Source organism: Alligator sinensis, unplaced genomic scaffold (assembly GCF_000455745.1).
Source record: "Alligator sinensis unplaced genomic scaffold, ASM45574v1 scaffold112_1, whole genome shotgun sequence".
NCBI classification, from domain to species: domain Eukaryota; kingdom Metazoa; phylum Chordata; order Crocodylia; family Alligatoridae; genus Alligator; species Alligator sinensis.
In genome coordinates, this window is record NW_005841892.1 from 2,760,756 (window position 1) to 2,770,633 (window position 9,878).

The 9,878-nt window shown below is 44.6% G+C and overlaps 1 long non-coding RNA gene across 1 annotated transcript; it reads left to right on the forward strand.

Moving 5' to 3' along the window:
* Window positions 1–2,576: 2,576 nt before the first annotated feature.
* Window positions 2,577–5,825, forward strand: LOC112549309. Its single transcript, XR_003092690.1, has 3 exons — window positions 2,577–3,220; window positions 3,453–3,552; window positions 5,118–5,825. It is a non-coding gene; the product is annotated as an uncharacterized LOC112549309 (long non-coding RNA).
* Window positions 5,826–9,878: the final 4,053 nt, after the last annotated feature.

The window sequence follows — 9,878 nt, forward strand, 5'->3', positions numbered from 1 at the left end:
CATCTTAGTCTGAGAACTGACATAATAAGGAGCGAGGAGGAAGAGGACTCACCTATCTTTTGCATTTTTGGTTTTTCAGAGACTATAGCAGAGTGGATGCTTAAGTCCACATAAATCCCTAATAGGTAGAATAGGATTTTTCCATTGTTCCTTTTTTTTTTTTTTTTCTGTTATAGAACATTAGTGGCAAAGCATAGATTCAACGTGAGAAGACGGCTAGCCTTGGTCTTTTTTTCATATGTGTTGACCTTTGCCACCAGTACCTTGTCATTCTGTAACAATGGTCATGTCCAAAATGTTTGTTGTTGCATTCATCACATATTTCAGCTTCCCTTCTATTGTCTACATTCATGAACAGTAGGCATTATAACAGTTCAGCCTCCAGGCTGAATCACTGTGACATGAAGCAGGAGACTGTTGCCCATCTCTTCTAGCTAACTCACAAAGTAACTGTCTCTCAATATCAGTACAATCTGCAGGAGTTAGTTGGGTACCTGAGACTTGCAGGTATTTTTCAAATGCAGCAAAGCTGGATCACAACCTGAAGCTAGGGAAGGAAGCTAAGGTAAAATCACTTCGTAGAATGGTATATCAGTCATATGGAAGGTTCTTTGCTGTAGCAGGTAGAGAAAAATATGTTAAGCAAAATGACAGGCTGAATTAAGTGCAACTTATTCTTAAAAGGAGGCAAAATTTCACTCGGGTCTATAGCAATGGTACATCTCTTGTAGTTCCAGCCTATGGGCTAACTTTATTTTACTGCAGAAGGAAACATGAAATTCACGTTTTAATTTCTTCATTTAATGCAGTAATTGGCCCTTGCATCAGGATTTCCTCTTCCTTTGAAATTGCAGTTTTGTTCCTCCACCTACAAAAGTGAAGCTTGTTTATACTTTACAGGACTTCCTCAGGACCACCCCAGTTTGTGAAATTTGTTCACATAGATTTACATTTGGACTGGAATGTGGTGAGGTTTGTCATGATGTCTAACTACTTCAACCTTGTCTTCACCATCGGTGGTAGAGGCCCATCATCTATGATGATGAGTAAGAACTTAGCTAAATATAGTTCCTACCAAGATAGTAATTTTTTTTGCTGAGGAGGTTTTTTTTCCCCCCTCCATCTTCCCCATTGAAAACTGCTAATTCTTTAAAGCCAAAGGGAGAGCAGAAGTTTTGATGAAGCTTTGTAGATTCAGGATAGAATTCTTGGCTGAAAAGAAAACACAGAATAGCTCTGTGGGAATCAAAGTCCTTGATGTAATGAATATTTAATTATTTTTACGATATGGAAAAGCACCAACAAGAGAGTCCCAATCCAGAGTAACCTTGATTTTGATAGGAAACTCATATGCACAAATGAGTTGGGACTTGAATACAGGTCTCCCATAGTCCAAATGAGAATCTTAATGATTAACTGTTGGCTGAAGGGGTCTGTTTTTCTCTTAACAAAAAAACCAAAAAACCCCACAAAAAACACAAAACAAACACAAAAAACATAAAACAAACACAAAAAAAAGAAAATCCAAGAAACCCTTTAAAATGCCTCTGTTTCATCTTGATATAGAGTAGGAAAACAAAAATCTCAAACATGTTTAAGGCTGGGAAAAATTTTATGGCAACACTTCGAACACTTTGGGGAGTTCTGGAGAGAAATGTCTCTCTCCATGAATCTGTGGTGCTGGCAGCTCAGAACAAGAAAACATAGCTGTGGTAAAGGGGAAGAGTATGAAAAGAAAGGCAAGAAGCGAAGATCTCTAATGCAGGGGGAAACTTCAGCATGACCATCTGAAAAATATCATAAATTAAATTAAATCAACTGAAGGGGACACACGCACGTGTGTCCCCTTAACCAACTGACTGACCGGAGGAGGCGGTGGCAGCAGCAGAGGCAGAGGCCGAGAAATCGGCAGTGGGGGCAGCCCGAAGGTAAGTGGGGCGGAGGGACCCGGTGCAGCTGAGCCGGAGCCGGAGGGGGCCCCCGCCGGGTCCCATATAGCTGAGCCGGTAGGGAGCCGCGCTCCTGAGCCGCGCAGTGTGAACAAAGTACGCAAACAGGTGCGCTCTGTGAGAGCGCGCCGGCATTTGCGCAGGCGTTCGCACCAGCAGGCGGGCCAGGAGGGCCAGGAGTGAGATTCCTGTATGGGTAGGGAGTAGACACCACACAGGTCTACAAACAGCAGCTTAGAATGGTGTCTACGAGGAGTGCTGCTAGGGCCTCTGCCCAGGGGGACAAGGCTAACTGGGGCTGGTCTGAGGCCTCCACCCAGACTGAGCCCATGGGGGAGCTGATGTCCCCCTACCTCCTGGCCTGTGGGGGATCCCCAGCAGGGTTGGGGGGGCAGAGATTGGGGGCCCCTACACCTGTCCGGCAGGTGCCCGTCTTAGGGCTCTGGAGGCACAGGTGAGGGAGCTCCAGGAGCAGGTTAGCAGGCTGAGGGATATCAGGGAGGCGGAGAATGAAATTGACAGTTATTTCCTTTCCCTGCAGGACCAGGCACCTCTTGCAAAGCAAGCATGACAGCTTTGCTCCATCACCCCCCTCCCACCCTCCCCACCTAGCTTTGTGCTTTGACTGGTCCCCCAGGACTAGTGCGTGCTTTCCCTGGGGCCTCAGACCACTCCTTAGGGTCGTACGGGGACAGGTGTTGCTGCTTGTCCCTTGCAGGACTAATGCTAGAGCAGGGATGTATTAGGAGCTCTGCAGGATGTGACTGTGGCAACCCTGATCAAACTATGGACCACATAACAACACTCTGCCCTCGATACAGATTTGACAGTGACATTGCAGAGATGCATTCCCTTTCCTCAAGAGCATTAGACTGATTAACTCATTCTAAACTGCATCAAGTCAGCCATGCAAAAGAAGAAGAAGGGGTAATCTTTTGTTCCCTGCTACGGACCAGTCAAGGGAGTTTTGCACTGAGGGCTCAGCAGCTCCGCCTCCTGGCACTGTTCCTCTACTGATGCACACCGTCATCGTTCCAGTGAGCTCAATGGAGCTGTTATGAGTCATAGAAGTGGATCTGCCCCTGGGCTGCACTCGAGCCTTTCCATTGACTTGGGGCATGAGTTAACCTCACCTTTGCTCAGCTCCCTCCCTCCTAAGGTTTCATAGATTCACAGATGTTGGGGACTGGAAGGGACCTTACAAGATCATCGGGTCCAGCTCCCCTGCAGTTGGCCAGCAAAGAGTGCTGGGATCAGATGACCCCAGCAAGGTGGGCATCAAGATGCTTCTTGAAAATCTGTATAGAAAGCAGATAGTCACCCCCAGGGCCTGCCTGGAGGATTAGCTTCAGCAAATCCCTTGAAGGCATTTTGCACAAAGTTTTTATAGGGACACAGCTGATTTACTTCATCACTGACATCAGAGTTTCCTCACCGTGCTGGGTAACATGCTCACCTGGGGAGGGGGCTTTACGAGCTTCTCTTCTCTCTCTGCTTGTTTAGAGTTTGCGGGAACCGGCCCCCTTCTCGGATGAGATCGAAATCGATTACAGCAAGCCATACGCCAGAGTGACGTTCGAGGAGGCGCTGAGAGGAACCCCGTGTGAGTAACCCCCATTGCAGACCGATGCTCTAACTGGGCATATCTGATTTCTCCTGCCCCCAACTCAGCCTTAGTTGTGGCAGGGGAGCATTCTCCTGGGCTGGGTAGCCCTACTCACCCTAGTGATTAAGACAGCTGTTGTTACTAGGATTACACCAGTGCCTACACCTGTCGCTGAAACAGGTGCCTCATTCTTCCCACAGTGAGGTCACTTGTCATCCAACCAACCTGCAGTCTCAGTAAACACTTCCAACCACCTGCTTGAGTCCCTTCAAAGCCAGAGACCGCTGCAAAAAAGCGTCAGGGCTAAGCATCTTTTGTACACTAGGACCAGGGGTAGCTGAGAGCACCACCAGTGTCACAGAGACGGGAGGCATTTACAAGAAAAATAGCCTGACCTGAGCAAGTGACTCCAAGAGCCAGCCCCAACACACAAGGTCAGCATCCCAGCTTGGAAATGCTCAGTGAAATGCAGCACAGCCTTTGAAGGAATTTCAGTGAGCTCAACAGATCAGCCCCTCGGGATGAAAGTAGCGCTCCTTTTACAGTCAGTTTTCCCAGTAGAACTGAGCCAGTGAGAGAGGAACAAGGTCTAGACAAGCGGTTTACTTCACGTGGTGTTGGCAACCCCTACAGGGAGCATCAATCCTCCCCCCTGTCTTACCAGCCCATCTCGGAGACACCTTTACCACCACAATGAAAATGCTAGCACCCCTGCACCTCTTTCGATAAACAGCAATAGAGCAACTAGCAGCAAGCTTAGTCCCGTTGTGATGTGTGAAGACCCAGCTAGCCGTCTCCCAAAGAAATTTCTGAAAGTCCCAGCACCTGACACAAGAATAGAGGTTCCAGCCTTTGCCCTGTGGAAACCTGGCTGGTCGCTTGATGCTGATGGTTGCCTCTGTCCAAGGAAAGCTCTGGTCTGCCCTGGCTTAGGGCAGGGAGTGATCCAACAGATCCAGCAGCCTAGGAGTACTGTGCCTAGCTGCTTCCCATGATCCCCCAGCTGGGTTTTACCATACAACCTTGCACACCACGGAAGCAGGCAGTTTAAGAATTGACTCCATAGCAGCCCCCTCTGGCTGATTTTAGGAGTCCTGTTAAGTGGGTTCAAAAGAGACTTGGCCCATCTTCTGGAGCCCAAAGATGTGGATGTTATCGTGAGCTTCCACCTCCAGGCATACAGAAGTGAACTGAAGCAGGTGGGAAGTTGGGAAGGTCCTGAGGCTTCATCCTGGGAAGCTCATAAACAACTCTGGCATCTCCAACAAGCCAGCCTGAGTAGCCAGGTACTGAGCAGGATGTCGCTGTTGCATTTTGATTTTCCAGGGGCTGAGGGGTTTGCCGTCTGCATGTCCCCAGCGTTCCTTTTACATCATTGCCCCCACGCCATGCCCTGGCCACACGCGTGCCGACCCAGGTTCACATTCAAACAGTCATTTCTGTAGCGACAGCCCTTGCTAGATCTTTCCAGCTGGGAAGCCAAGCCCATGCAGTAAGGTATGACTAAAAACTGCTGTCCCTGGCCTGCTTGCTCATAACTGCCCATCTCTTTCTGTGCTCAGTGGATCGGCCGGTCAGGGTCTACGCTGATGGGATATTCGACTTGTTTCACTCCGGACATGCCCGGGCTTTGATGCAAGCTAAGAACCTCTTCCCCAACACATACCTCATTGTGGGAGGTAAGGCGAGATCTGTTACCTTGAGAAGACCTTCCTGCATCTTCCCTGTCCTTCCCCAGCAGGTGACGCCCTGCTTTGGGCTCTCTGCCTCAAAGGGCAGCCACGTGGCAGTGCCTCGCCCTTTAGCTTTGAGTTCAGCTCAGCACAGCGTGTGCATGGGACACTGAGGGGCAAATAATAGGCCTGAACATAAAGATTAAATCCTGAAATTGTGAAATTGTTTCTGGGAGGGAAAGACTCTCTGTTCCAACTGAGTTCATTGAACCTGTCATCTCAGTATTGCATGCCAAGTGCTAGGCAGAGCTGAGCTGCTGAATACTGAGCCATAAAAAGAGGCATTCGGCTACTATCTGTAAACCAGGAGCAGCAGAGGAGGGAAGAACTGTTTCTGTACATGTAGCTGAGCCAACGTGGGATGAGTTTTACTGTGAGAGTCAGTCCTAGCGTTCTGCTGGCTTCACCTTGTGATGGTTTTGGAATTCATAGAACCATAGGGGAATGGGGCTGGAAGGGATCTCCAGAGGTCACATCTAATCCAACCCCCTGCCTGAGGCAGGATCAGCCCTGTCCAAACCATCATGTACAAATCCATTGTCCAACCTCTTAGTAAAACTACTGTCAACTCTGATACAACACAATACCAGCACTGGTGGCTGTGTGGCAGTGATTTTAAGTTCATCATGGGGGCACAGAAGGGAATTGGTGAGGTTTTATTCACCAAGGCGCCCCCGGGGGTTACAAGAAATAGTGGCCACAAGCTAGCAGAGAGCAGATTTAGATTGGACATTAGGAAGAACTTCTTCACAGTTCGAGTGGCCAAGGTCTGGAACGGGCTCCCAAGGGAGGTGGTGCTCTCCCCTACCCTGGGGGTCTTCAAGAGGAAGTTAGATGAGTATCTAGCTGGGGTCATCTAGACCCAGCATTCTTTCCTGCTTATGCAGGGGGTCAGACTTGATGATCTATTGAGGTCCCTTCCGACCCTAACTTCTATGAATTATAATGAACCTGATTTTCTGCTGTATTTATTCTGTACAGTCATGTATACATGTTTGCTGTGGATGTGCAAGGCAGCCAGCATTTTTAATCACCGCTTTACACAGGTATAAATCACAATACAAGGAACTAATGGGTCTAGTGCAGGGGTGGATATTAGATCCACTGTATTGGGAATTCACAGTATGATCTTTCATTGGCCACATTTCCCTATTAAACCCCCCAGTCCCTTGATAGAATTATAAAGTCACGGATTAATTTTAAACTTATTTCTCGTTCCAGCACTCACAGGACTAGATGTTAGCAAGTGGTTTTTTTTCCAGGTGATCTCAGACAGGCTTGATTGCTAGAGCTAGCATATTTTTAAATATTTATATTATATATAAAAAAGATGCTACTACAGAGTAATGATGACCTGAAAGACAGGTTAGGCTCTAGGAAAGTAATTTGGTTATTTTGTGGTGACCTGAATGACACGTGTGTGTGTGTGTGTGTGTGTATATATATAAACTGTTAAATAACATACTTGCATATGTGTGTGTGTCTGTCTGTATTTATGTGCATGTTATATATAAAAAAGATTTAATCTGGTGTATGTGTATAATAATCTGTTTATATATACAGATATATTACATAGGCAGACAAAATCCTTACATCAACATGGCTACATCCAACGACCCTATATATAACATACACATATCTTTTTTAAGAATACATACACATAAATGAATACATACAAACATACATAACCTGAATCATAGGATGAGCTATAGGAAACTAATTTATTCACTTTGTGATGAGTTCAGATTTTATTCCAGCATTACTCAGCATTCCAGTATTACTCAGGATACTAAGTCTGTTTCTAGTCTCTTGTTTAATTGCCCTTTATGATCTTCCATGACAAAAGAACAAATCTTCCAAAACTGTACTCAGAAACATAACTCCTACAAATGGCATCCCATTCATTCAATTATTGTTATCCCATTAACTTTTATATTATATTTGAACACTTCGTAAAGGTAAACAAAATATATATAGTTTCCAAATACAAGCCATGGAGACTCAACCACATGAGTAATAAAATAGATATCAATAATGCCTTAACTGATATGATTGATTACATAGAATAAAACAGGAGTTCAGAGCTCACTCTTGCTTAATTGTATTAGCTCTGTAGTGCAGAAAGTTCTAAAAATAATTGTTTTATCAATGAAATAAATAACACTGATTCCAATGCTTAAATGCTGTTTTTTCCTGCTTACTTGCAACAGTTGTGGTGACTTAGAGTTGGGTGAACAATCCTTTTTTTCCCCTTTTGGTTTAGCAGATGAGCTGAAAAATTGGGGGGAAAGGTTGAGGGATGGCAAAATGTGTGTGTGTGTGTGTGTGTGTGTGTGTACACGTGTGTGTGTGAGCACACCCTTTAAAATGGAAACTAAAAATCATATCAAATTGACTTATTTTGTCTGACCCTCTTCTTCCAGATGTAAGGTGTTAATTTGCCATTCCTAATTGCTTGTTCTCTTTATTTAAAAATAAAAATGAGATGTTTTAGTATTCTTGCAATGAAATGTCAGTTAAATATCAAAACAAAACACATCCACAGTTTTGTAATTTTCCATTTTTAAGACAAAATGATTTGTCAAATTTGACCTGAATTTAAAAATAGTCTCAGAAGAAAAAAAAACGTGTTTTTTAGGCAAATGTACTGTTCACTTAAAGTCACCTAGCTCTTAGTATTTGTGCTTGAGCTGAATCAGAATAAATCCATGTTGTATTAATCTCATAATAATGGAATCAGAGAAAATTAGGGTTGGAAAGGACCTCAGGAGGTTATTTACCTCTAACCTCCTGCTCAAAGCATATTTCCAGTCTAACATTGCATCTGGCTTTTTAACTTGCAGTCATGTATATTTTACCAACCTATTTTGGCTTTTCTGGTCCCTTTCAAAATTACTGATTTCCTGGATTTCTCTCTCAGGTAAAATATCTGGGGTAGATTATGTTAGATTATGTTGAACAGCTCTGGATGAGTGGCCAGATAGGACTCAAGTAGCCCAATTCTTTCTCTCTGGCATCCTAATTGGAAATCATATCAGCCCTTAGGCCACTCATCTGTTAGAAATTCTTCCTCCTAGCACTTGTAATAGAATCTATTTTCTGCTAAATATAGAATCATAGAATAGAAGGACCAGAAGGGACCTGTAAGATCATCCAGCCTGGCCCCCTGCCATGGAGTTAGTTGGGCTCAAATGAGCTAAATGAGGTGCTTGTCTAGCCGCTTTTGAACACCTCTGGGGATGACGACTGCACCACCTCTGCTGGGAGTGTGTTCCAGATTCTTGATACCCTTATGGAAAATAATTTTTTTCTTATGTCCAGCCTAAATTTTTCCTCAAGTATCTTGTGCCCCTAGGACCTCATCCTCCACCCCACAGGTGCTTTTCTGAAGAGTTGTTCCCCTAGATCTTGGTGTTTGTCCCTGACATACTTTTAGGCGGCTATCAAATCACTTCTCAGTCTTCTCTTACTCAGACTGAACAAACTCAGTTCTCAGAGTCTCTCCTCATAAGGCCTACCCTCCAGGCCCCTGATCATACAGGTGTCCCTTCTTTGTACCCTTTTGAGCTTATCCACATCCTTCTTGAAGTGCGATGCACAGAACTGGACACAGTAGTTCAGCTGTGGTCTCACCAATGTCAAATAGAAGAGGAGGAGCACCTCCCTGGATCCACTGGCAATGCATCGGCTGATATGTTCCCTCTATCTGAGATTTTTCCTCCATATTTATTAGTTTGCCTTTTTTTCCAAAATGAATTTCATTTTATCTGCTCATATTTCTAAAATTATTATAGTAGTTTTCATTAATAAGTCAACAGTTGCCAAAATGTGTCAAGCAGCTGGTCACTGTAATATATACAGGTAGTCGATTAAATACCCCCTGTTTGGTCAATGCTAGTGAAATTGTTACTACTGTTATATCCATCTGTATTTTGTTCCTTACTGCTATTTACCTCTTTTCAAAATTCAGTATAATGAGGGTGCATCTATGCATGCAATTAGGGTGAGGAAATAAACTCCAACATGTTTTGCACTGGAGTTTATTTCTCCTGGGCACAGTGTTTACATGTTCGCCCAAGACTGCTGCATGTTGAACCAGGGCAGAGAAGCCCCAGGCTGGCAGGGGGCCTGGGGGTCAGCCGCGAGCTTCGGGTGGAAGCATCAGGTGGCTGAAGGGTTGGCTGGGGCGTTGCTACAGTGCAGGGATAGCTAGCAGGCAGCCCCTATACAATATGACCCTTGTGCCCAGCCAGCTCTGGTCACTGTCTTCATGTTCCTTATAGTGGCATAAATGACTCCACCATAGGGTTAGTACTTGTCCTGGACAATACTATCCTATTGTTGAGTCAATTAATTTACTGCACCCTAAAATGAGTGTAAGTGTAGACAGTGATGCTTTACTGTTTAGCTAATTAGTCAACTCTCCAGCAAAGCATACATGTAGATCCACCTTCAGTGTAATTAATTACATGTTTCTTCACTCCCTCACATAAAATATTAAAGAAGCCAAGAACATGATCTATATTATAATATGAAAAACCATTTCCATCACAATAATATGCATTTTTGTTGTTCTGACCCTATAGTAGT